This window comes from Hyperoodon ampullatus (genome assembly GCF_949752795.1).
Source record: "Hyperoodon ampullatus genome assembly, chromosome: 2".
In the NCBI taxonomy this organism is placed as follows: Eukaryota; Metazoa; Chordata; class Mammalia; order Artiodactyla; family Ziphiidae; genus Hyperoodon; species Hyperoodon ampullatus.
In genome coordinates, this window is record NC_136915.1 from 198,582,903 (window position 1) to 198,609,186 (window position 26,284).

The following is a 26,284-nucleotide window of genomic DNA, read 5'->3' on the forward strand; positions in this document are numbered from 1 at the left end:
TCAGGGATAGGGCACGGCGGAGGGTAAGGTGTAGGGCTGCCGGTGGGTTTCCTTTCCGGGCTAGGGTTCGGGTTAGGGAACGGCAAGGTTTAGGGCACAGGTGAGGGTACGGACACGGGCTGGGGTCAGGGCACGGGCGGACGCACGGTTCAGTTTCAGTGTACGCCTCAGGATTAGGGCACGGCAGAGGGTAAGGTGTAGGGCTTCCGGTGGGTTTCCGTTCCGGCTAGGGTTTGGGTTATGGAACGCCAAGGTTTAGGGCACAGGTGAGGGTACGCACACGGGCTGGGGTCAGGGCACGTGCGGACGCACGGGTCAGTGTCAGCGTACGAATCAGGGTTAGGGCACGGCGGAGGGTAAGGTGTAGTGCTGCCGGTGGGTTTCCGTTCCGGGCTAGGGTTTGGGTTAGGGAACGGCAAGGTTTAGGGCACAGGTGAGGGTACGGACACGGGCTGGGGTCAGGGCACGTGCGGACGCACGGGTCAGTGTCAGCGTACGCTTCAGGATTAGGTCACCGCGGAGGGTAAGGTGTAGGGCTGCCGGTGGGTTTCCGTTCCGGGCTAGGGTTCGGTTTAGGGAACGGCAAGGTTTAGGGCACAGGTGAGGGTACGGACACGGGCTTGGGTCAGGGCACGTGCGGATGCACGGGTCAGTGTCAGCGTACGCATCAGGGTTAGGGCCCGGCGGAGGGTAAGGTGTAGGGCTGCCGGTGGGTTTCCGTTCCCGGCTAGGTTTCGGGTTAGAGAACGGCAAGGTTTAGGGCACAGGTGAGGGTACGGACACGGGCTGCGGTCAGGGCACGTGCGGACGCACGTGTCAGTGTCTGCGTACGCATCCAGATTAGGGCAAGGCGGAGGGTAAGGTGTAGGGTTGCCGGTGGGTTTCCGTTCCGGGCTAGTGTTCGGGTTAGGGAACGGCAAGGTTTAGGGCACAGTTGAGGGTACGTACACGGGCTGGGGTCAGGGCACGTGAGGACGCACGGGTCAGTGTCAGCGTACGCATCAGGATTAGGGCACGACGGAGGGTAAGGTGTAGGGCTGCCGGTGGGTTTCCGTTCCGGGCTAGGGTTCGGGTTAGGGAACGGCAAGGTTTAGGGCACAGGTGAGGGTACGGATACGGGCTGGGGTCAGGGCACGTGCGGAATCAAGGGTCAGTGTCAGCGTACGCATCAGGATTAGGGCACCGCGGAGGGTAAGGTGTAGGGCTGCCGGTGGGTTTCCGTTCCGGGCTAGGGTTCGGGTTAGGGAACGGCAAGGTTTAGGGCACAGGTGAGGGTACGGACACCGGCTGGGGTCAGGGCACGTGCGGACGCACGGGTTAGTGTCAGCGTATGCATCAGGATTAGGGCACCGCGGAGGGTAAGGTGTAGGGCTGCCTGTGGGTTTCCGTTCCGGGCTAGGGTTCGGGTTAGGGAACGGCAAGGTTTAGGGCACAGGTGAGGGTACGGACACGGCCTGGGGTCAGGGCACGTGCGGGCACACGGGTCAGTGTCAGCGTACGCATCAGGGATAGGGCACGGCGGAGGGTAAGGTGTAGGGCTGCCGGTGGGTTTCCTTTCCGGGCTAGGGTTCGGGTTAGGGAACGGCAAGGCATAGGGCACAGGTGAGGGTACGGACACGGGCTGGGGTCAGGGCACGTGCGGACGCACGGGTCAGTGTCAGCGTACGCATCAGGATTAGGGCACGGCGGAGGGTAAGGTTTAGGGCTGCCGGTGGTTTTCCGTTCCGGGCTAGGGTTCGGGTTAGGGCACGGCAAGGTTTAGGTCACAGCTGAGGGTACGGACACGGGCTGGGGTCAGGGCACGTGCGGACGCACGGGTCAGTGTCAGCGTACGCATCAGGGTTAGGGCACGGCGGAGGGTAAGGTGTAGGGCTGCCGGAGGTTTTCCGTTCTGGGCTAGGGAACGGCAAGGTTTAGGGCACAGGTGAGGGCATGGATACGGGCTGGGGTCAGGGCACGTGCGGACGCACGGGTCAGTGTCAGCGTACGCATCAGGATTCGGGCACGGCGGAGGGTAAGGTGTAGGGCTGCCGGTGGGTTTCCGTTCCGGGCTAGGGTTCGGGTTAGGGCACGGTAAGGTTTAGGGCACAGGTGAGGGTACGGATACGGGCTGGGGTCAGGGCACGTGCAGACTCAAGGGTCAGTGTCAGCGTACGCATCAGGATTAGGGCACGGCGGAGGGTAAGGTGTAGGGCTGCCTGTGGGTTTCCGTTCCGGGCTAGGGTTCGGGTTAGGGAACGGCAAGGTTTAGGGCACAGGTGAGGGTACGGACACGGGCTGGGGTCAGGGCACTTCCGGACGCACGGGTCAGTGTCAGCGTACGCATCAGGGTTAGGGCACGATGGAGGGTAAGGTGTAGGCCTGCCGGTGGTTTTCCGTTCCGGGCTAGGGTTTGGGTTAGGGAACGGCAAGGTTTAGGGCACAGGTGAGGGTACGGACACGGGCTGGTGTCAGGGCACGTGCGGACGCACGGGTCAGTGTCAGCGTACGCCTCAGGATTAGGGTACGGCGGAGGGTAAGGTGTAGGGCTGCCGGTGGGTTTCCTTTCCGGTCTAGGGTTCGGGTTAGGGAACGGCAAGGTTTAGGGCACAGGTGAGGGTACGGACACGGGCTGCGGTCAGGGCACGTGCGGACGCACGTGTCAGTGTCTGCGTACGCATCCAGATTAGGGCACGGCGGAGGGTAAGGTGTAGGGCTGCCGGTGGGTTTCCTTTCCGGGCTAGGGTTCGGGTTAGGGAACGGCAAGCTTTAGGGCACCGGTGAGGGTACGGACACGGGCTGGGGTCAGGGCATGTGCGGACGCACGGTTCAGTGTCAGTGTACGCATCAGGATTAGGGCACGGCAGAGGGTAAGGTGTAGGGCTGCCGGTGGGTTTCCGTTCCGGGCTAGGGTTCGGGTTAGGGAACGGCAAGGTTTAGGGCACAGGTGAGGGTACGGACACGGGCTGGGGTCAGGGCACGTGCGGACGCACGGGTCAGTGTCAGCGTACGCATCAGGATTAGGGCACGACGGAGGGTAAGGTGTAGGGCTGCCGGTGGGTTTCTGTTAGGGGCTAGGGTTCGGGTTAGGGAACGGCAAGATTTAGGGCACAGGTGAGTGTACGGACACGGGCTGTGGTCAGGACACGTGCGGATGCACGGGTCAGTGTCAGCGTACGCATCAGCATTAGGGCACGGCGGAGGGTAAGGTGTAGGGCTGCCGGTGGGTTTCCGTTACGGTCTAGGGTTCGGGTTAGGGTACGGCAAGGTTTAGGGCACAGGTGAGTGTACGGACACCGGCTGGGGTCAGGGCACGTGCGGACGCACGGGTCAGTGTCAGCGTACGCATCAGCATTAGGGCACGGCGGAGGGTAAGGTGTAGGGCTGCCGGTGGGTTTCCGTTCCGGGCTAGGGTTCGGGTTAGGGAACGGCAAGGTTTAGGGCACAGGTGAGGGTACGGACACGGGTTGGGGTCAGGGCACGTGCGGACGCACGTGTCAGTGTCAGCGTACGCAACAGAATTAGGGCACGGCGGAGGGTAAGGTGTAGGGTTTCCGGTGGGTTTCCGTTCCAGGCTAGGGTTCGGGTTAGGGCACGGCAAGGCATAGGGCACAGGTGAGGGTACGGACACGGGCTGCGGTCAGGGTACGTGCGGACGCACGTGTCAGTGTCTGTGTACGCATCCGGATTAGGGCACGGTGGAGGGTAAGGTGTAGGGCTGCCGGTGGGTTTTCGTTCCGGGCTAGGGTTCGGGTTAGGGAATGGCAAGGTTTAGGGCACAGGTGAGGGTACGGACACGGGATGGGGTCAGGGCATGTGCGGACGCACGGGTCAGTGTCAGCGTACGCATCAGGATTCGGGCACGGCGGAGGGTAAGGTGTAGGGCTGCTGTTGGGTTTCCGTTCCAGGCTAGGGTTCGGGCTAGGTCACGGCAAGGTTTAGGGCACAGGTGAGGGAACGGACACGGGCTGGGGTCAGGGCATGTGCGGACGCACGGGTTAGTGTCAGCGTACGCATCAGTATTAGGGCATGGCGCAGTGTAAGGTGTAGGGCTCCTGGTGGGTTTCCGTTCCGTGCTAGGGTTCGGGTTAGGGCACGGCAAGGCTAAGGGCACAGGTGAGGGCACGGACCCGGGCTGGAGTCAGGGCACGTGCGGACGCACGGGTCAGTGTCAGCGTACGCATCAGGATTCGGGCACGGCGGAGGGGAAGGTGTAGGGCTGCTGGTGGGTTTCCGTTCCGGGCTATGGTTTGGGTTAGGGAACGGCATGGTTTAGGGCACAGGTGAGGGTACCGACACGGGCTGGGGTTAGGGCTCGTGCGGACGCACGGGTCAGTGTCAGCGTACGAATCAGGGTTAGGGCACGGCGGAGGGTAAGGTGTAGGGCTGCCGGTGGGTTTCCGTTCCGGGCTAGGGTTTGGGTTAGGGAACGGCAAGGTTTAGGGCACAGGTGAGGGTATGGACACGGGCTGGGGTCAGGGCACGTGCGGACGCACGGGTCAGTGTCAGCGTACGCTTCAGGATTAGGGCACGGCGGAGGGTAAGGTGTAGGGCTGCCGGTGGGTTTCCGTTCCCGGCTAGGTTTCGGGTTAGGGAACGGCAAGGTTTAGGGCACAGGTGAGGGTACGGACACGGGCTGCGGTCAGGGCACGTGCGGACGCACGTGTCAGTGTCTGCGTACGCATCCAGATTAGGGCACGGCGGAGGGTAAGGTGTAGGGCTGCCGGTGGGTTTCCTTTCAGGGCTAGGGTTCTTGTTATGGAACGGCAAGGTTTAGGGCACAGGTGAGGGTACGGACACGGGCTGGGGTCAGGGCACGTGCGGACGCACGGGTCAGTGTCAGCGTACGCATCAGGATTAGGGCACGGCGGAGGGTAAGGTGTAGGGCTGCCTGTGGGTTTCCGTTCCGGTCTAGGGTTCGGGTTAGGGAACGGCAAGGTTTAGGTCACAGCTGAGGGTACGGACACGGGCTGGGGTCAGGGCACATGCGGACGCACGGGTCAGTGTCAGCGTACGCATCAGGGATAGGGCACGGCGGAGGGTAAGGTGTAGGGCTGCCGGTGGGTTTCCTTTCCGGGCTAGGGTTCGGGTTAGGGAACGGCAAGCTTTAGGGCACAGGTGAGGGTACGGACACGGGCTGGGGTCAGGGCATGTGCGGACGCACGGTTCAGTGTCAGTGTACGCATCAGGATTAGGGCACGGCAGAGGGTAAGGTGTAGGGCTGCCGGTGGGTTTCCGTTCCGGGCTAGGGTTCGGGTTAGGGAACGGCAAGGTTTAGGGCACAGGTGAGGGTACGGACACGGGCTGGGGTCAGGGCACGTGCGGACGCACGGGTCAGTGTCAGCGTACGCATCAGGATTAGGGCACGACGGAGGGTAAGGTGTAGGGCTGCCGGTGGGTTTCTGTTAGGGGCTAGGGTTCGGGTTAGGGAACGGCAAGGTTTAGGGCACAGGTGAGTGTACGGACACGGGCTGTGGTCAGGACACGTGCGGATGCACGGGTCAGTGTCAGCGTACGCATCAGCATTAGGGCACGGCGGAGGGTAAGGTGTAGGGCTGCCGGTGGGTTTCCGTTACGGTCTAGGGTTCGGGTTAGGGTACGGCAAGGTTTAGGGCACAGGTGAGGGTACGGACACGGGCTGGGGTCAGGGCACGTGCGGACGCACGGGTCAGTGTCAGCGTACGCATCAGCATTAGGGCACGGCGGAGGGTAAGGTGTAGGGCTGCCGGTGGGTTTCCGTTCCGGGCTAGGGTTCGGGTTAGGGAACGGCAAGGTTTAGGGCACAGGTGAGGGTACGGACACGGGTTGGGGTCAGGGCACGTGCGGACGCACGTGTCAGTGTCAGCGTACGCAACAGAATTAGGGCACGGCGGAGGGTAAGGTGTAGGGCTTCCGGTGGGTTTCCGTTCCGGCTAGGGTTTGGGTTATGGAACGGCAAGGTTTAGGGCACAGGTGAGGGTACAGACACGGGCTGGGGTCAGGGCACGTGCGGACGCACGGGTCAGTGTCAGCGTACGCATCAGGATTAGGGCACGACGGAGGGTAAGGTGTAGGGCTGCTGGTGGGTTTCCGTTCCGGGCTAGGGTTCGGGTTAGGGAACGGCAAGGTTTAGGGCACAGGTGAGGGTACGGATACGGGCTGGGGTCAGGGCACGTGCGGACTCAAGGGTCAGTGTCAGCGTACGTATCAGGATTAGGGCACGGCGGAGGGTAAGGTGTAGGGCTGCCGGTGGGTTTCCGTTCCGGGCTAGGGTTCGGGTTAGGGAATGGCAAGGTTTAGGGCACAGGTGAGGGTACGGACACGGCCTGGGGTCAGGGCACGTGCGGACGCACGGGTCAGTGTCAGCGTACGCATCAGGGTTAGGGCACGGCGGAGGGTACGGTGTAGGGCTGCCGGAGGTTTTCCGTTCTGGGCTAGGGAACAGCAAGGTTTAGGACACAAGTGAGGGCACGGATACGGGCTGGGGTCAGGGCACGTACGGACGCACGGGTCAGTGTCAGCGTACGCATCAGGATTCGGGCACGGCGGAGGGTAAGGTGTAGGGCTGCCGGTGGGTTTCCGTTCCGGGCTAGGGTTCGGGTTAGGGCACGGCAAGGTTTAGGGCACAGGTGAGGGCACGGACACGGGCTGGGGTCAGGGCACGTGCGGACGCACGGGTCGGTGTCAGCGTACGCATCAGGATTCGGGCACAGCGGAGGGTAAGGTGTAGTGCTGCTGGTGGGTTTCCGTTCCGGGCTAGGCTTCAGGTTAGGGAACGGCAAGGTTTAGGGCACAGGTGAGGGCACGGACACGGGCTGGGATCAGGGCACGTGCGGACGCATGGGTCGGTGTCAGCGTACGCATCAGGATTCGGGCACGGCGGAGGGTAAGGTGTAGCGCTGCTGGTGGGTTTCAGTTCCGGGCTAGGGTTCGGGTTAGGGAACGGCAAGGTTTAGGGCACAGGTGAGGGTACGGACACGGGCTGGGGTCAGGGCACGTGCGGACGCACGGGTCAGTGTCAGCGTACGCATCAGGGATAGGGCACGGCGGAGGGTAAGGTGTAGGGCTGCCGGTGGGTTTCCTTTCCGGGCTAGGGTTCGGGTTAGGGAACGGCAAGATTTAGGGCACAGGTGAGGGTACGGACACGGGCTGGGGTCAGGGCACGTGCGGACGCACGGGTCTGTGTCAGCGTACGCATCAGGGTTAAGGCACGGCGGAGGGTAAGGTGTAGGGCTGCCGGTGGGTTTCCGTTCCCGGCTAGGGTTCGGATTAGGGAACGGCAAGGTTTAGGGCACAGGTGAGGGTACGGACACGGGCTGGGCTCAGGGCACGTGCGGACGCACGGGTTATTGTCAGCGTACGACGCAGGATTAGGGCACGGCGGAGGGTAAGGTGTAGGGCTGCCGGTGGGTTTCCGTTCCGGGCTAGGGTTCGGGTTAGGGAAAGGCAAGGTTTAGGGCACAGGTGAGGGTACGGACACGGGGTGGGGTCAGGGCACGTGCTGACGCACGGGTCAGTGTCAGCATACGCATCAGGATTAGGGCACGACGGAGGGTAAGGTGTAGGGCTGCCGGTGGGTTTCTGTTATGGGCTAGGGTTCGGGTTAGGGAACGGCAAGGTTTAGGGCACAGGTGAGTGTACGGACACGGGCTGGGGTCAGGACACGTGCGGATGCACGGGTCAGTGTCAGCGTACGCATCAGCATTAGGGCATGGCGGAGGGTAAGGTGTAGGGCTGCCGGTGGGTTTCCGTTACGGTCTAGGGTTCGGGTTAGGGTACGGCAAGGTTTAGGGCACAGGTGAGGGTACGGACACGGGCTGGGGTCAGGGCACGTGCGGACGCACGTGTCAGTGTCAGCGTACGCATCAGCATTAGGGCACGGCGGAGGGTAAGGTGTAGGGCTGCCGGTGGGTTTCCGTTCCCGGCTAGGGTTCGGATTAGGGAACGGCAAGGTTTAGGGCACAGGTGAGGGTACGGACACGGGCTGGGCTCAGGGCACGTGCGGACGCACGGGTTATTGTCAGCGTACGACGCAGGATTAGGGCACGGCGGAGGGTAAGGTGTAGGGCTGCCGGTGGGTTTCCGTTCCGGGCTAGGGTTCGGGTTAGGGAAAGGCAAGGTTTAGGGCACAGGTGAGGGTACGGACACGGGGTGGGGTCAGGCACGTGCGGACGCACGGGTCAGTGTCAGCATACGCTTCAGGATTAGGGCACGGCGGAGGGTAAGGTGTTGGGCTGCCGGTGGGTTTCCGTTCCGGGCTAGGGTTTGGGTTAGGGAATGGCAAGGTTTAGAGCACAGCTGAGAGTATGGACACGGGCTGGCGTCAGGGCACGTGCGGACGCACTGGTCAGTGTCAGCGTACGCATCAGGGTTAGGGCACGGCGGAGGGTAAGGTGTAGGGCTGCCGGTGGGTTTCCTTTCCGGGCTAGGGTTCGGGTTAGGGAACGGCAAGGTTTAGGGCACAGGTGAGGGTACAGACACGGGCTGGGGTCAGGGCACGTGCCGAAGCGCGGGTGAGTGTCAGCGTACGCATCAGGATTAGGGAACGGCGGAGGCTAAGGTGTAGGACTGCCGGTGGGTTTCCTTTCCGGTCTAGGGTTCGGGTAAGGGAACGGCAAGGTTTAGGGCACAGGTGAGGGTACGGACACGGGCTGGGGTCAGGGCACGTGCGGACGCATGGGTCAGTGTCAGCGTACGCATCAGGATTAGGGCACGGCGGAGGGTAAGGTGTAGGGCTGCCGGTGAGTCTCCGTTCCGGGCTAGGGTTCGGGTTAGGGAATGGCAAGGTTCAGGGAACAGGTGAGGGTACGGACACGGGCTGGGGTGAGGGCACGTGCGGACGCACGGTTCAGTGTCAGCGTACGCATCAGGATTAGGGCACGGCGGAGGGTAAGGTGTAGGGCTGCCGGTGGGTTTCCGTTCCAGGCTAGGGTTCGGGTTAGGGAACGGCAAGGCATAGGGCACAGGTGAGGGTACGGACACGGGCTGCGGTCAGGGTACGTGCGGACGCCCGTGTCAGTGTCTGTGTACGCATCCGGATTAGGGCACGGTGGAGGGTAAGGTGTAGGGCTGCCGGTGGGTTTTCGTTCCGGGCTAGGGTTCGTGTTAGGGAATGGCAAGGTTTAGGGCACAGGTGAGGGTACGGACACGGGATGGGGTCAGGGCATGTGCGGACGCACGGGTCAGTGTCAGCGTACGCATCAGGATTCGGGCACGGCGGAGGGTAAGGTGTAGGGCTGCTGGTGGGTTTCCGTTCCAGGCTAGGGTTTGGGCTAGGTCACGGCAAGGTTTAGGGCACAGGTGAGGGAACGGACACGGGCTGGGGTCAGGGCATGTGCGGACGCACGGGTTAGTGTCAGCGTACGCATCAGTATTAGGGCATGGCGCAGGGTAAGGTGTAGGGCTCCTGGTGGGTTTCCGTTCCGGGCTAGGGTTCGGGTTAGGGCACGGCAAGGCTAAGGGCACAGGTGAGGGCACGGACCCGGGCTGGAGTCAGGGCACGTGCGGACGCACGGGTCAGTGTCAGCGTACGCATCAGGATTCGGGCACGGCGGAGGGTAAGGTGTAGGGCTGCTGGTGGGTTTCCGTTCTGGGCTAGGGTTCGGGTTAGGGAACGGCAAGGTTTAGGGCACAGGTGAGGGCACGGACACGGGCTTGGGTTAGGGCATGTGCGGACGCACGGGTCAGTGTCAGCGTACTCATCAGGATTCGGGCACGGCGGAGGGTAAGGTTTAGGAGTGCTGGTGGGTTTCCGTTCCTGGCTAGGGTTCGGATCAGGGAACAGCAAGGTTTAGGGCACAGGTGAGGGCACGGACACGGGCTGGGGTCAGGGCACGTACGGACGCATGGGTCAGTGTCAGCGTACGCATCTGGATTCGGGCACGGCGGAGGGTAAGGTGTAGGGCTGCTGGTGGGATTCCGTTCCTGGCTAGGGTTCGGGTTAGGGAACGGCAAGGTTTAGGGCACAGGTGAGGGCACGGACACGGGCTGGGGTCAGAGCACGTGCGGACGCACGGGTCAGTGTCAGCGTACGCATCAGGGTTCAGGCACCGCGGAGGGTAAGGTGTAGGGGTGGTGGTGGGTTTCCGTTCCTGGCTAGGGTTCGGGTTAGGGAACGGCAAGGTTTAGGGCACAGGTGAGGGCACGGACGGGCTGGGGTCAGAGCACGTGCGGACGCACGGGTCAGTGTCAGCGTACGCATCAGGGTTCAGGCACCGCGGAGGGTAAGGTGTAGGGGTGCTGGTGGGTTTCCGTTTCGGGCTAGGGTTCGGGTTAGGGAACGGCAAGGTTTAGGGCACAGTTGAGGGCACGGACACGGGCTGGGGACAGGGCACGTGCGGACGCACGGGTCAGTGTTAGCGTACGCATCAGGATTAGGGCACGGTGGAGGGTAAGGTGTAGGGCTGCTGGTGGGTTTCAGTTCCGGGCTAGGGTTCGTGTTAAGGAACGGTAAGATTTAGGGCACAGGTGAGGGCACGGACACGGGCTGGGGTCAGGGCACGTGCGGACGCACGGGTCAGTGTCAGCGTACGCATCAGGATTCGGGCACGGCGGAGGGTATGGTGTAGGGCTGCTGGTGGGTTTCCTTTCCGGTCTAGGGTTCGGGTTAGGGCACGGCAAGGTTTAGGGCACAGGTGAAGGCACGGACACGGGCTGGGGTTAGGGCACGTGCGGACGCACGGGTCAGTGTCAGCGTACGCATCAGGATTCGGGCACGGCGGAGGGTAAGGTGTAAGGCTGCTGGTGGGTTTCCGTTCTGGTCTAGGGTTCGGGTTAGGGCACGGCAAGGTTTAGGGCACAGGTGAGGGCACGGATACGGGCTGGGGTCAGGGCACGTGCGGACGCACGGGTCAGTGTCAGCGTACGCATCAGGATTCGGGCACGGCGGAGGGTAAGGTGTAGGGCTGCTGGTGGGTTTCCGTTCCGGGCTAGGGTTCGGGTTAGGGCACGGCAAGGTTTAGGGCACAGGTGAGGGCACGGACACGGGCTGGGGTCAGGGCACGTGCGGACGCACGGGTCGGTGTCAGCGTACGCATCAGGATTCGGGCACAGCGGAGGGTAAGGTGTAGGGCTGCTGGTGGGTTTCCCTTCCGGGCTAGGGTTCAGGTTAGGGAACGGCAAGGTTTAGGGCACAGGTGAGGGCACGGACCCGGGCTGGGGTCAGGGCACGTGCGGACGCATGGGTCGGTGTCAGCGTACGCATCAGTATTCGGGCACGGCGGAGGGTAAGGTGTAGCGCTGCTGGTGGGTTTCCGTTCCGGGCTAGGGTTCGGGTTAGGGAACGCAAGGTTTAGGGCACAGGTGAGGGTACGGACACGGGCTGGGGTCAGGGCACGTGCGGACGCACGGGTCAGTGTCAGCGTACGCATCAGGATTAGGGCACGGCGGAGGGTAAGGTGTAGGGCTGCCAGTGGGTTTCCGTTTCGGGCTAGGGTTCGGGTTAGGGAACGGCAAGGTTTAGGGCACAGTTGAGGGCACGGACACGGACTGGGGACAGGGCACGTGCGGACGCACGGATCAGTGTTAGCGTACGCATCAGGATTAGGGCACGGTGGAGGGTAAGGTGTAGGGCTGCTGGTGGGTTTCAGTTCCGGGCTAGGGTTCGGGTTAAGGAACGGCAAGATTTAGGGCACAGGTGAGGGCACGGACACGGGCTGGGGTCAGGGCACGTGCGGACGCACGGGTCAGTGTCAGTGTACGCATCAGTATTAGGGCACGGTGGAGGGTAAGGTGTAGGGCTGCCGGTGGGTTTCCGTTCTGGGCTAGGGTTCGGGTTAGGGAACGGCAAGGTTTAGGGCACAGGTGAGGGTACGGACACGGGCTGGGGTCAGGGCACGTGCGGACGCACGGGTCAGTGTCAGCGTACGCATCAGGATTAGGGCACGGCGGAGGGGAAGGTGTAGGGATGCCGGTGGGTTTTCGTTCCGGGCTATGGTTTGGGTTAGGGAACGGCATGGTTTAGGGCACAGGTGAGGGTACGGACACGGGCTGGGGTTAGGGCTCGTGCGGACGCACGGGTCAGTGTCAGCGTACGAATCAGGGTTAGGGCACGGCGGAGGGTAAGGTGTAGGGCTGCCGGTGGGTTTCCGTTCCGGGCTAGGGTTTGGGTTAGGGAACGGCAAGGTTTAGGGCACAGGTGAGGGTACGGACACGGGCTGGGGTCAGGGCACGTGCGGACGCACGGGTCAGTGTCAGCGTACGCTTCAGGATTAGGGCACGGCGGAGGGTAAGGTGTAGGGCTGCCGGTGGGTTTCCGTTCCCGGCTAGGTTTCGGGTTAGGGAACGGCAAGGTTTAGGGCACAGGTGAGGGTACGGACACGGGCTGGGGTCAGGGCACGTGCGGACGCACGGGTCAGTGTCAGCGTACGCATCAGGATTCGGGCACGGCGGAGGGTATGGTGTAGGGCTGCTGGTGGGTTTCCTTTCCGGTCTAGGGTTCGGGTTAGGGCACGGCAAGGTTTAGGGCACAGGTGAAGGCACGGACACGGGGTGGGGTTAGGGCACGTGCGGACGCACGGGTCAGTGTCAGCGTACGCATCAGGATTCGGGCACGGCGGAGGGTAAGGTGTAGGGCTGCTGGTGGGTTTCCGTTCTGGTCTAGGGTTCGGGTTAGGGCACGGCAAGGTTTAGGGCACAGGTGAGGGCACGGATACGGGCTGGGGTCAGGGCACGTGCGGACGCACGGGTCAGTGTCAGCGTACGCATCAGGATTCGGGCACGGCGGAGGGTAAGGTGTAGGGCTGCTGGTGGGTTTCCGTTCCGGGCTAGGGTTCGGGTTAGGGCACGGCAAGGTTTAGGGCACAGGTGAGGGCACGGACACGGGCTGGGGTCAGGGCACGTGCGGACGCACGGGTCGGTGTCAGCGTACGCATCAGGATTCGGGCACAGCGGAGGGTAAGGTGTAGGGCTGCTGGTGGGTTTCCCTTCCGGGCTAGGGTTCAGGTTAGGGAACGGCAAGGTTTAGGGCACAGGTGAGGGCACGGACCCGGGCTGGGGTCAGGGCACGTGCGGACGCATGGGTCGGTGTCAGCGTACGCATCAGTATTCGGGCACGGCGGAGGGTAAGGTGTAGCGCTGCTGGTGGGTTTCCGTTCCGGGCTAGGGTTCGGGTTAGGGAACGCAAGGTTTAGGGCACAGGTGAGGGTACGGACACGGGCTGGGGTCAGGGCACGTGCGGACGCACGGGTCAGTGTCAGCGTACGCATCAGGATTAGGGCACGGCGGAGGGTAAGGTGTAGGGCTGCCAGTGGGTTTCCGTTTCGGGCTAGGGTTCGGGTTAGGGAACGGCAAGGTTTAGGGCACAGTTGAGGGCACGGACACGGACTGGGGACAGGGCACGTGCGGACGCACGGGTCAGTGTTAGCGTACGCATCAGGATTAGGGCACGGTGGAGGGTAAGGTGTAGGGCTGCTGGTGGGTTTCAGTTCCGGGCTAGGGTTCGGGTTAAGGAACGGCAAGATTTAGGGCACAGGTGAGGGCACGGACACGGGCTGGGGTCAGGGCACGTGCGGACGCACGGGTCAGTGTCAGCGTACGCATCAGGATTCGGGCACGGCGGAGGGTATGGTGTAGGGCTGCTGGTGGGTTTCCTTTCCGGTCTAGGGTTCGGGTTAGGGCACGGCAAGGTTTAGGGCACAGGTGAAGGCACGGACACGGGCTGGGGTTAGGGCACGTGCGGACGCACGGGTCAGTGTCAGCGTACGCATCAGGATTCGGGCACGGCGGAGGGTAAGGTGTAGGGCTGCTGGTGGGTTTCCGTTCTGGTCTAGGGTTCGGGTTAGGGCACGGCAAGGTTTAGGGCACAGGTGAGGGCACGGATACGGGCTGGGGTCAGGGCACGTGCGGACGCATGGGTCAGTGTCAGCGTACGCATCAGGATTCGGGCACGGCGGAGGGTAAGGTGTAGGGCTGCTGGTGGGTTTCCGTTCCGGGCTAGGGTTCGGGTTAGGGCACGGCAAGGTTTAGGGCACAGGTGAGGGCACGGACACGGGCTGGGGTCAGGGCACGTGCGGACGCACGGGTCGGTGTCAGCGTACGCATCAGGATTCGGGCACAGCGGAGGGTAAGGTGTAGGGCTGCTGGTGGGTTTCCGTTCCGGGCTAGGGTTCAGGTTAGGGAACGGCAAGGTTTAGGGCACAGGTGAGGGCACGGACCCGGGCTGGGGTCAGGGCACGTGCGGACGCATGGGTCGGTGTCAGCGTACGCATCAGGATTCGGGCACGGCGGAGGGTAAGGTGTAGCGCTGCTGGTGGGTTTCCGTTCCGGGCTAGGGTTCGGGTTAGGGAACGCAAGGTTTAGGGCACAGGTGAGGGTACGGACACGGGCTGGGGTCAGGGCACGTGCGGACGCACGGGTCAGTGTCAGCGTACGCATCAGGATTAGGGCACGGCGGAGGGTAAGGTGTAGGGCTGCCAGTGGGTTTCCGTTCCGGGCTAGGGTTCGGGTTAGGGAACGGCAAGGTTTAGGGCACAGGTGAGGGTACGGACACGGTCTGGGGTCAGGGCACGTGCGGACGCACGGGTCAGTGTCAGCGTAGGCATCAGGAAAAGGGCACGGCGGAGGGTAAGGTGTAGGGCTGCCGGTGGGTTTCCGTTCCGGGCTAGGGTTCGGGTTAGGGAACGGCAAGGTTTAGGGCACAGGTGAGGGTACGGACACGGGCTGGGGTCAGGGCACGTGCGGACGCACGGGTCAGTGTCAGTGTACGCATCAGTATTAGGGCACGGTGGAGGGTAAGGTGTAGGGCTGCCGGTGGGTTTCCGTTCTGGGCTAGGGTTCGGGTTAGGGAACGGCAAGGTTTAGGGCACAGGTGAGGGTACGGACACGGGCTGGGGTCAGGGCACGTGCGGACGCACGGGTCAGTGTCAGCGTACGCATCAGGATTAGGGCACGGCGGAGGGGAAGGTGTAGGGATGCCGGTGGGTTTTCGTTCCGGGCTATGGTTTGGGTTAGGGAACGGCATGGTTTAGGGCACAGGTGAGGGTACGGACACGGGCTGGGGTTAGGGCTCGTGCGGACGCACGGGTCAGTGTCAGCGTACGAATCAGGGTTAGGGCACGGCGGAGGGTAAGGTGTAGGGCTGCCGGTGGGTTTCCGTTCCGGGCTAGGGTTTGGGTTAGGGAACGGCAAGGTTTAGGGCACAGGTGAGGGTACGGACACGGGCTGGGGTCAGGGCACGTGCGGACGCACGGGTCAGTGTCAGCGTACGCTTCAGGATTAGGGCACGGCGGAGGGTAAGGTGTAGGGCTGCCGGTGGGTTTCCGTTCCCGGCTAGGTTTCGGGTTAGGGAACGGCAAGGTTTAGGGCACAGGTGAGGGTACGGACACGGGCTGGGGTCAGGGCACGTGCGGACGCACGTGTCAGTGTCTGCGTACGCATCCAGATTAGGGCACGGCGGAGGGTAAGGTGTAGGGCTGCCGGTGGGTTTCCTTTCAGGGCTAGGGTTCTTGTTATGGAACGGCAAGGTTTAGGGCACAGGTGAGGGTACGGACACGGGCTGGGGTCAGGGCACGTGCGGACGCACTGGTCAGTGTCAGCGTACGCATCAGGATTAGGGCACGGCGGAGGGTAAGGTGTAGGGCTGCCGGTGGGTTTCTGTTAGGGGCTAGGGTTCGGGTTAGGGAACGGCAAGGTTTAGGGCACAGGTGAGGGTACGGACACGGGCTGGGGTCAGGGCATGTGCGGACGCACGGTTCAGTGTCAGTGTACGCATCAGGATTAGGGCACGGCAGAGGGTAAGGTGTAGGGCTGCCGGTGGGTTTCCGTTCCGGGCTAGGGTTCGGGTTAGGGAACGGCAAGGTTTAGGGCACAGGTGAGGGTACGGACACGGGCTGGGGTCAGGGCACGTGCGGACGCACGGGTCAGTGTCAGCGTACGCATCAGGATTAGGGCACGACGGAGGGTAAGGTGTAGGGCTGCCGGTGGGTTTCTGTTAGGGGCTAGGGTTCGGGTTAGGGAACGGCAAGGTTTAGGGCACAGGTGAGTGTACGGACACGGGCTGTGGTCAGGACACGTGCGGATGCACGGGTCAGTGTCAGCGTACGCATCAGCATTAGGGCACGGCGGAGGGTAAGGTGTAGGGCTGCCGGTGGGTTTCCGTTACGGTCTAGGGTTCGGGTTAGGGTACGGCAAGGTTTAGGGCACAGGTGAGGGTACGGACACGGGCTGGGGTCAGGGCACGTGCGGACGCACGGGTCAGTGTCAGCGTACGCATCAGCATTAGGGCACGGCGGAGGGTAAGGTGTAGGGCTGCCGGTGGGTTTCCGTTCCGGGCTAGGGTTCGGGTTAGGGAACGGCAAGGTTTAGGGCACAGGTGAGGGTACGGACACGGGTTGGGGTCAGGGCACGTGCGGACGCACGTGTCAGTGTCAGCGTACGCAACAGAATTAGGGCACGGCGGAGGGTAAGGTGTAGGGCTTCCGGTGGGTTTCCGTTCCGGCTAGGGTTTGGGTTATGGAACGGCAAGGTTTAGGGCACAGGTGAGGGTACGCACACGGGCTGGGGTCAGGGCACGTGCGGACGCACGGGTCAGTGTCAGTGTACGCATCAGGATTAGGGCACGGCGGAGGGTAAGGTGTAGGGCTGCCGGTGGGTTTCCGTTCCGGGCTAGGGTTCGGGTTAGGGAACGGCAAGGTTTAGGGCACAGGTGAGAGTACGGACACGGGCTGGGGTCAGGGCACGTGCGGACGCACGGGTCAGTGTCAGCGTACGCATCAGGATTAGGGCACGGCGGAGGGGAAGGTGTAGGGATGCCAGTGGGTTTTCGTTCCGGGCTAGGGTTTGGGTTAGGGAACGGCATGGTTTAGGGCACAGGTGAGGGTACGGACACGGGCTGGGGTTAGGGCACGTGCGGACGCACGGGTCAGTGTCAGCGTACGAATCAGGGTTAGGGCACGGCGGAGGGTAAGGTGCAGTGCTGCCGGTGGGTTTCCGTTCCGGGCTAGGGTTTGGGTTAGGGAACGGCAAGGTTTAGGGCACAGGTGAGGGTACGGACACGGGCTGGGGTCAGGGCACGTGCGGACGCACGGGTCAGTGTCAGCGTACGCTTCAGGATTAGGTCACCACGGAGGGTAAGGTGTAGGGCTGCCGGTGGGTTTCTGTTCCGGGCTAGGGTTCGGTTTAGGGAATGGCAAGGTTTAGGGCACAGGTGAGGGTACGGACACGGGCTTGGGTCAGGGCACGTGCGGATGTACGTGTCAGTGTCAGCGTACGCATCAGGATTAGGGCCCGGCGGAGGGTAAGGTGTAGGGCTGCCGGTGGGTTTCCGTTCCCGGCTAGGTTTCGGGTTAGAGAACGGCAAGGTTTAGGGCACAGGTGAGGGTACGGACACGGGCTGCGGTCAGGGCACGTGCGGACGCACGTGTCAGTGTCTGCGTACGCATCCAGATTAGGGCAAGGCGGAGGGTAAGGTGTAGGGTTGCCGGTGGTTTTCCGTTCCGGGCTAGTGTTCGGGTTAGGGAACGGCAAGGTTTAGGGCACAGTTGAGGGTACGTACACGGGCTGGGGTCAGGGCACGTGAGGACGCACGGGTCAGTGTCAGCGTACGCATCAGGATTAGGGCACGACGGAGGGTAAGGTGTAGGGCTGCCGGTGGGTTTCCGTTCCGGGCTAGGGTTCGGGTTAGGGAACGGCAAGGTTTAGGGCACAGGTGAGGGTACGGATACGGGCTGGGGTCAGGGCACGTGCGGAATCAAGGGTCAGTGTCAGCGTACGCATCAGGATTAGGGCACCGCGGAGGGTAAGGTGTAGGGCTGCCGGTGGGTTTCCGTTCCGGGCTAGGGTTCGGGTTAGGGAACGGCAAGGTTTAGGGCACAGGTGAGGGTACGGACACCGGCTGGGGTCAGGGCACGTGCGGACGCACGGGTTAGTGCCAGCGTACGCATCAGGATTAGGGCACCGCGGAGGGTAAGGTGTAGGGCTGCCTGTGGGTTTCCGTTCCGGGCTAGGGTTCGGGTTAGGGAACGGCAAGGTTTAGGGCACAGGTGAGGGTACGGACACGGCCTGGGGTCAGGGCACGTGCGGGCACACGGTTCAGTGTCAGCGTACGCATCAGGGATAGGGCACGGCGGAGGGTAAGGTGTAGGGCTGCCGGTGGGTTTCCTTTCCGGGCTAGGGTTCGGGTTAGGGAACGGCAAGGTTTAGGGCACAGGTGAGGGTACGGACACGGGCTGGGGTCAGGGCACGTGCGGACGCACGGGTCAGTGTCAGCGTACGCATCAGGATTAGGGCACGGCGGAGGGTAAGGTTTAGGGCTGCCGGTGGTTTTCCGTTCAGGGCTAGGGTTCGGGTTAGGGAACGGCAAGGTTTAGGTCACAGCTGAGGGTACGGACACGGGCTGGGGTCAGGGCACGTGCGGACGCACGGGTCAGTGTCAGCGTACGCATCAGGGTTAGGGCACGGCGGAGGGTAAGGTGTAGGGCTGCCGGAGGTTTTCCGTTCTGGGCTAGGGAACGGCAAGGTTTAGGGCACAGGTGAGGGCACGGATACGGGCTGGGGTCAGGGCACGTGCGGACGCACGGGTCAGTGTCAGCGTACGCATCAGGATTCGGGCACGGCGGAGGGTAAGGTGTAGGGCTGCCGGTGGGTTTCCGTTCCGGGCTAGGGTTCGGGTTAGGGCACGGCAAGGTTTAGGGCACGGGTGAGGGCACGGACACGGGCTGGGGTCAGGGCACGTGCGGACGCACGGGTCGGTGTCAGCGTACGCATCAGGATTCGGGCACAGCGGAGGGTAAGGTGTAGGGCTGCTGGTGGGTTTCCGTTCCGGTCTAGGGTTCAGGTAAGGGAACGGCAAGGTTTAGGGCACAGGTGAGGGTACGGATACGGGCTGCGGTCAGGGCACGTGCGGACGCACGTGTCAGTGTCTGCGTACGCATCCAGATTAGGGCACGGCGGAGGGTAAGGTGTAGAGTTGCCGGTGGGTTTCCGTTCCGGGCTAGGGTTCGGGTTAGGGAATGGCAAGGTTTAGGGCACAGTTGAGGGTACGGACACGGGCTGGGGTCAGGGCACGTGAGGACGCATGGGTCAGTGTCAGCGTACGCATCAGGATTAGGGCACGACGGAGGGTAAGGTGTAGGGCTGCCGGTGGGTTTCCGTTCCGGGCTAGGGTTCGGGTTAGGGAACGGCAAGGTTTAGGGCACAGGTGAGGGTACGGATACGGGCTGGGGTCAGGGCACGTGCAGACTCAAGGGTCAGTGTCAGCGTACGCATCAGGATTAGGGCACGGCGGAGGGTAAGGTGTAGGGCTGCCTGTGGGTTTCCGTTCCGGGCTAGGGTTCGGGTTAGGGAATGGCAAGGTTTAGGGCACAGGTGAGGGTACGGACACCGGCTGGGGTCAGGGCACGTGCGGACGCACGGGTCAGTGTCAGCGTACGCATCAGGATTAGGGCACGGTGGAGGATAAGGTGTAGGGCTGCCTGTGCGTTTCCGTTCCGGGCTAGGGTTCGGGTTAGGGAACGGCAAGATTTAGGGCACAGGTGAGGGTACGGACACGGGCTGGGGTCAGGGCACTTCCGGACGCACGGGTCAGTGTCAGCGTACGCATCAGGGTTAGGGCACGATGGAGGGTAAGGTGTAGGCCTGCCGGTGGTTTTCCCTTCCGGGCTAGGGTTTGGGTTAGGGAACGGCAAGGTTTAGGGCACAGGTGAGGGTACGGACACGGGCTGGTGTCAGGGTACGTGCGGACGCACGGGTCAGTGTCAGCGTACGCCTCAGGATTAGGGTACGGCGGAGGGTAAGGTGTAGGGCTGCCGGTGGGTTTCCTTTCCGGTCTAGGGTTCGGGTAAGGGAACGGCAAGGTTTAGGGCACAGGTGAGGGTACGGACACGGGCTGGGGTCAGGGCACGTGCGGACGCATGGGTCAGTGTCAGCGTACGCATCAGGATTAGGGCACGGCGGAGGGTAAGGTGTAGGGCTGCCGGTGAGTCTCCGTTCCGGGCTAGGGTTCGGGTTAGGGAATGGCAAGGTTCAGGGAACAGGTGAGGGTACGGACACGGGCTGGGGTGAGGGCACGTGCGGACGCACGGTTCAGTGTCAGCGTACGCATCAGGATTAGGGCACGGCGGAGGGTAAGGTGTAGGGCTGCCGGTGGGTTTCCGTTCCAGGCTAGGGTTCGGGTTAGGGAACGGCAAGGCATAGGGCACAGGTGAGGGTACGGACACGGGCTGCGGTCAGGGTACGTGCGGACGCACGTGTCAGTGTCTGTGTACGCATCCGGATTAGGGCACGGTGGAGGGTAAGTTGTAGGGCTGCCGGTGGGTTTTCGTTCCGGGCTAGGGTTCGGGTTAGGGAATGGCAAGGTTTAGGGCACAGGTGAGGGTACGGACACGGGATGGGGTCAGGGCATGTGCGGACGCACGGGTCAGTGTCAGCGTACGCATCAGGATTCGGGCACGGCGGAGGGTAAGGTGTAGGGCTGCTGGTGGGTTTCCGTTCCAGGCTAGGGTTCGGGCTAGGTCACGGCAAGGTTTAGGGCACAGGTGAGGGAACGGACACGGGCTGGGGTCAGGGCATGTGCGGACGCACGGGTTAGTGTCAGCGTACGCATCAGTATTAGGGCATGGCGCAGGGTAAGGTGTAGGGCTCCTGGTGGGTTTCCGTTCCGGGCTAGGGTTCGGGTTAGGGCACGGCAAGGCTAAGGGCACAGGTGAGGGCACGGACCCGGGCTGGAGTCAGGGCACGTGCGGACGCACGGGTCAGTGTCAGCGTACGCATCAGGATTCGGGCACGGCGGAGGGGAAGGTGTAGGGCTGCTGGTGGGTTTCCGTTCCGGGCTATGGTTTGGGTTAGGGAACGGCATGGTTTAGGGCACAGGTGAGGGTACGGACACGGGCTGGGGTTAGGGCTCGTGCGGACGCACGAGTCAGTGTCAGCGTACGAATCAGGGTTAGGGCACGGCGGAGGGTAAGGTGTAGGGCTGCTGGTGGGTTTCCGTTCCGGGCTAGGGTTTGGGTTAGGGAACGGCAAGGTTTAGGGCACAGGTGAGGGTACGGACACGGGCTGGGGTCAGGGCACGTGCGGACGCACGGGTCAGTGTCAGCGTACGCTTCAGGATTAGGGCACGGCGGAGGGTAAGGTGTAGGGCTGCCGGTGGGTTTCCGTTCCCGGCTAGGTTTCGGGTTAGGGAACGGCAAGGTTTAGGGCACAGGTGAGGGTACGGACACGGGCTGCGGTCAGGGCACGTGCGGACGCACGTGTCAGTGTCTGCGTACGCATCCAGATTAGGGCACGGCGGAGGGTAAGGTGTAGGGCTGCCGGTGGGTTTCCTTTCAGGGCTAGGGTTCTTGTTATGGAACGGCAAGGTTTAGGGCACAGGTGAGGGTACGGACACGGGCTGGGGTCAGGGCACGTGCGGACGCACGGGTCAGTGTCAGCGTACGCATCAGGATTAGGGCACGGCGGAGGGTAAGGTGTAGGGCTGCCTGTGGGTTTCCGTTCCGGTCTAGGGTTCGGGTTAGGGAACGGCAAGGTTTAGGTCACAGCTGAGGGTACGGACACGGGCTGGGGTCAGGGCACATGCGGACGCACGGGTCAGTGTCAGCGTACGCATCAGGGATAGGGCACGGCGGAGGGTAAGGTGTAGGGCTGCCGGTGGGTTTCCTTTCCGGGCTAGGGTTCGGGTTAGGGAACGGCAAGCTTTAGGGCACAGGTGAGGGTACGGACACGGGCTGGGGTCAGGGCATGTGCGGACGCACGGTTCAGTGTCAGTGTACGCATCAGGATTAGGGCACGGCAGAGGGTAAGGTGTAGGGCTGCCGGTGGGTTTCCGTTCCGGGCTAGGGTTCGGGTTAGGGAACGGCAAGGTTTAGGGCACAGGTGAGGGTACGGACACGGGCTGGGGTCAGGGCACGTGCGGACGCACGGGTCAGTGTCAGCGTACGCATCAGGATTAGGGCACGACAGAGGGTAAGGTGTAGGGCTGCCGGTGGGTTTCTGTTAGGGGCTAGGGTTCGGGTTAGGGAACGGCAAGGTTTAGGGCACAGGTGAGTGTACGGACACGGGCTGTGGTCAGGACACGTGCGGATGCACGGGTCAGTGTCAGCGTACGCATCAGCATTAGGGCACGGCGGAGGGTAAGGTGTAGGGCTGCCGGTGGGTTTCCGTTACGGTCTAGGGTTCGGGTTAGGGTACGGCAAGGTTTAGGGCACAGGTGAGGGTACGGACACGGGCTGGGGTCAGGGCACGTGCGGACGCACGGGTCAGTGTCAGCGTACGCATCAGCATTAGGGCACGGCGGAGGGTAAGGTGTAGGGCTGCCGGTGGGTTTCCGTTCCGGGCTAGGGTTCGGGTTAGGGAACGGCAAGGTTTAGGGCACAGGTGAGGGTACGGACACGGGTTGGGGTCAGGGCACGTGCGGACGCACGTGTCAGTGTCAGCGTACGCAACAGAATTAGGGCACGGCGGAGGGTAAGGTGTAGGGCTTCCGGTGGGTTTCCGTTCCGGCTAGGGTTTGGGTTATGGAACGGCAAGGTTTAGGGCACAGGTGAGGGTACGGACACGGGCTGGGGTCAGGGCACGTGCGGACGCACGGGTCAGTGTCAGCGTACGCATCAGGATTAGGGCACGACGGAGGGTAAGGTGTAGGGCTGCTGGTGGGTTTCCGTTCCGGGCTAGGGTTCGGGTTAGGGAATGGCAAGGTTTAGGGCACAGGTGAGGGTACGGACACGGGATGGGGTCAGGGCATGTGCGGACGCACGGGTCAGTGTCAGCGTACGCATCAGGATTCGGGCACGGCGGAGGGTAAGGTGTAGGGCTGCTGGTGGGTTTCCGTTCCAGGCTAGGGTTCGGGCTAGGTCACGGCAAGGTTTAGGGCACAGGTCAGGGAACGGACACGGGCTGGGGTCAGGGCATGTGCGGACGCACGGGTTAGTGTCAGCGTACGCATCAGTATTAGGGCATGGCGCAGGGTAAGGTGTAGGGCTCCTGGTGGGTTTCCGTTCCGGGCTAGGGTTCGGGTTAGGGCACGGCAAGGCTAAGGGCACAGGTGAGGGCACGGACCCGGGCTGGAGTCAGGGCACGTGCGGACGCACGGGTCAGTGTCAGCATACGCATCAGGATTCGGGCACGGCGGAGGGGAAGGTGTAGGGCTGCTGGTGGGTTTCCGTTCCGGGCTATGGTTTGGGTTAGGGAACGGCATGGTTTAGGGCACAGGTGAGGGTACGGACACGGGCTGGGGTTAGGGCTCGTGCGGACGCACGGGTCAGTGTCAGCGTACGAATCAGGGTTAGGGCACGGCGGAGGGTAAGGTGTAGGGCTGCCGGTGGGTTTCCGTTCCGGGCTAGGGTTTGGGTTAGGGAACGGCAAGGTTTAGGGCACAGGTGAGGGTACGGACACGGGCTGGGGTCAGGGCACGTGCGGACGCACGGGTCAGTGTCAGCGTACGCTTCAGGATTAGGGCACGGCGGAGGGTAAGGTGTAGGGCTGCCGGTGGGTTTCCGTTCCCGGCTAGGTTTCGGGTTAGGGAACGGCAAGGTTTAGGGCACAGGTGAGGGTACGGACACGGGCTGCGGTCAGGGCACGTGCGGACGCACGTGTCAGTGTCTGCGTACGCATCCAGATTAGGGCACGGCGGAGGGTAAGGTGTAGGGCTGCCGGTGGGTTTCCTTTCAGGGCTAGGGTTCTTGTTATGGAACGGCAAGGTTTAGGGCACAGGTGAGGGTACGGACACGGGCTGGGGTCAGGGCACGTGCGGACGCACGGGTCAGTGTCAGCGTACGCATCAGGATTAGGGCACGGCGGAGGGTAAGGTGTAGGGCTGCCTGTGGGTTTCCGTTCCGGTCTAGGGTTCGGGTTAGGGAACGGCAAGGTTTAGGTCACAGCTGAGGGTACGGACACGGGCTGGGGTCAGGGCACATGCGGACGCACGGGTCAGTGTCAGCGTACGCATCAGGGATAGGGCACGGCGGAGGGTAAGGTGTAGGGCTGCCGGTGGGTTTCCTTTCCGGGCTAGGGTTCGGGTTAGGGAACGGCAAGGTTTAGGGCACAGGTGAGGGTACGGACACGGGCTGGGGTCAGGGCATGTGCGGACGCACGGTTCAGTGTCAGTGTACGCATCAGGATTAGGGCACGGCAGAGGGTAAGGTGTAGGGCTGCCGGTGGGTTTCCGTTCCGGGCTAGGGTTCGGGTTAGGGAACGGCAAGGTTTAGGGCACAGGTGAGGGTACGGACACGGGCTGGGGTCAGGGCACGTGCGGACGCACGGGTCAGTGTCAGCGTACGCATCAGGATTAGGGCACGACGGAGGGTAAGGTGTAGGGCTGCCGGTGGGTTTCTGTTAGGGGCTAGGGTTCGGGTTAGGGAACGGCAAGGTTTAGGGCACAGGTGAGTGTACGGACACGGGCTGTGGTCAGGACACGTGCGGATGCACGGGTCAGTGTCAGCGTACGCATCAGCATTAGGGCACGGCGGAGGGTAAGGTGTAGGGCTGCCGGTGGGTTTCCGTTACGGTCTAGGGTTCGGGTTAGGGTACGGCAAGGTTTAGGGCACAGGTGAGGGTACGGACACGGGCTGGGGTCAGGGCACGTGCGGACGCACGGGTCAGTGTCAGCGTACGCATCAGCATTAGGGCACGGCGGAGGGTAAGGTGTAGGGCTGCCGGTGGGTTTCCGTTCCGGGCTAGGGTTCGGGTTAGGGAACGGCAAGGTTTAGGGCACAGGTGAGGGTACGGACACGGGTTGGGGTCAGGGCACGTGCGGACGCACGTGTCAGTGTCAGCGTACGCAACAGAATTAGGGCACGGCGGAGGGTAAGGTGTAGGGCTTCCGGTGGGTTTCCGTTCCGGCTAGGGTTTGGGTTATGGAACGGCAAGGTTTAGGGCACAGGTGAGGGTACGGACACGGGCTGGGGTCAGGGCACGTGCGGACGCACGGGTCAGTGTCAGCGTACGCATCAGGATTAGGGCACGACGGAGGGTAAGGTGTAGGGCTGCTGGTGGGTTTCCGTTCCGGGCTAGGGTTCGGGTTAGGGAACGGCAAGGTTTAGGGCACAGGTGAGGGTACGGATACGGGCTGGGGTCAGGGCACGTGCGGACTCAAGGGTCAGTGTCAGCGTACGTATCAGGATTAGGGCACGGCGGAGGGTAAGGTGTAGGGCTGCCGGTGGGTTTCCGTTCCGGGCTAGGGTTCGGGTTAGGGAACGGCAAGGTTTAGGGCACAGGTGAGGGTACGGACACGGCCTGGGGTCAGGGCACGTGCGGACGCACGGGTCAGTGTCAGCGTACGCATCAGGGTTAGGGCACGGCGGAGGGTACGGTGTAGGGCTGCCGGAGGTTTTCCGTTCTGGGCTAGGGAACAGCAAGGTTTAGGACACAAGTGAGGGCACGGATACGGGCTGGGGTCAGGGCACGTACGGACGCACGGGTCAGTGTCAGCGTACGCATCAGGATTCGGGCACGGCGGAGGGTAAGGTGTAGGGCTGCCGGTGGGTTTCCGTTCCGGGCTAGGGTTCGGGTTAGGGCACGGCAAGGTTTAGGGCACAGGTGAGGGCACGGACACGGGCTGGGGTCAGGGCACGTGCGGACGCACGGGTCGGTGTCAGCGTACGCATCAGGATTCGGGCACAGCGGAGGGTAAGGTGTAGTGCTGCTGGTGGGTTTCCGTTCCGGGCTAGGCTTCAGGTTAGGGAACGGCAAGGTTTAGGGCACAGGTGAGGGCACGGACACGGGCTGGGGTCAGGGCACGTGCGGACGCATGGGTCGGTGTCAGCGTACGCATCAGGATTCGGGCACGGCGGAGGGTAAGGTGTAGCGCTGCTGGTGGGTTTCAGTTCCGGGCTAGGGTTCGGGTTAGGGAACGGCAAGGTTTAGGGCACAGGTGAGGGTACGGACACGGGCTGGGGTCAGGGCACGTGCGGACGCACGGGTCAGTGTCAGCGTACGCATCAGGGATAGGGCACGGCGGAGGGTAAGGTGTAGGGCTGCCGGTGGGTTTCCTTTCCGGGCTAGGGTTCGGGTTAGGGAACGGCAAGATTTAGGGCACAGGTGAGGGTACGGACACGGGCTGGGGTCAGGGCACGTGCGGACGCACGGTTTAGTGTCAGTGTACGCATCAGGATTAGGGCATGGCAGAGGGTAAGGTGTAGGGCTGCCGGTGGGTTTCCGTTCCGGACTAGGGTTCGGGTTAGGGAACGGCAAGGTTTAGGGCACAGGTGAGGGTACGGACACGGGCTGGGGTCAGGGCACGTGCTGACGCACGGGTCAGTGTCAGCATACGCATCAGGATTAGGGCACGACGGAGGGTAAGGTGTAGGGCTGCCGGTGGGTTTCTGTTAGGGGCTAGGGTTCGGGTTAGGGAACGGCAAGGTTTAGGGCACAGGTGAGTGTACGGACACGGGCTGGG